Source organism: Sinocyclocheilus grahami, unplaced genomic scaffold (assembly GCF_001515645.1).
Source record: "Sinocyclocheilus grahami isolate Dianchi unplaced genomic scaffold, SAMN03320097.WGS_v1.1 scaffold1304.1, whole genome shotgun sequence".
Classification (NCBI taxonomy): domain Eukaryota; kingdom Metazoa; phylum Chordata; class Actinopteri; order Cypriniformes; family Cyprinidae; genus Sinocyclocheilus; species Sinocyclocheilus grahami.
In genome coordinates this window covers 6,282-7,471 of record NW_015506483.1, presented here as the reverse complement: position 1 = coordinate 7,471, position 1,190 = coordinate 6,282, and positions in this window count along the sequence as shown.

Here is a 1,190-nt window from a genome sequence, read left to right as displayed (position 1 = left end):
TATATACAATATTAGAATGTTTGCGGGAGCGGACACAAAAATCACAGGAGCGGATGGGAGCGTGCGGTAATGGTCAGAAATTCAGCGAGAGCGGGATCAACAAGCCCCGGCCATCATGCAGCGGCGCAGTCAGTCAGTGAGAGCCGTAACAGATGACGTCAAATCTGGCAGGATTCCATTAATAAATAACACAGAACCCCACTATTCGACAAATATACCTAATGAAAAGATGATACAAAATGTAATACCTTGGAAAATGGCATTTAAGACTTTTTAAGGGCCTTAATTTTCTCTAAAATGATTGATCAACTTTTAATACTTTTTAAGACCCCGCGGACACCCTGCATAAAAGGGAAGTTTAATTTTATGCTTAGTTTGCATTTACATAAAAATAAACACACAGTGTACAATAACCGCACTGAACAGTGAACATTCAAAAGCATCCAAGTACGCTTCGTTTTACTGGCCTAATGATTTTAATTAATAAATAACATTGAGAAAGCTAAATTAAACCTGGGAAAAACACAGAAAATGGAGAACTTGTGTATTGTGCATGTTCAATCTGTTTCTTCGCAGCACCTTAACAGACAGGCACGTTCTCGAACTAAAAATTGAAGGAACAGCGAGCTCTAGTCACAGATTTCTCTAGGTCACCGATTTCGGCACAACACCGGCAACCGGCACGATGACTCAACGAATAATCCACAGATAGTCTGTATATAATCCAATGGCATTTCCCACACGCATTACGCGGTTGAATTTACTGCAAACAGTCCGATAGAGCAACTTGACTCAAAACCTCATTTGACACACACTTAATTTAAACATAAGGCTCAGAGAATCAGCAGAAAGTAACACATTTTCCCATCACTGGCCTAATAAAGGATGAAAACAGTGAGCTATAACTCAAACATCCTGATTTCATATTACCACCCCCTTAACGTCACTTGTTCGCTGCTTATATTGGTAAAAAATGGACGACGCCATCGCTGGGAAATCAACTGAACGAGCCAAGGTTGAGAAACCAGTTCAATGTCCAAAAATAAAGAGAGGGTCAGAAACGTATGATAGGTTTTTTGAGTCTCTAAGCAGACACTGTCAAAGGAGTGCGGCACTGATGGCTAGGGAGAATTACTACAAGGTTGTGCATGTTCAATCTGTTTCTTCGCAGCACCTTAACAGACAGGCAC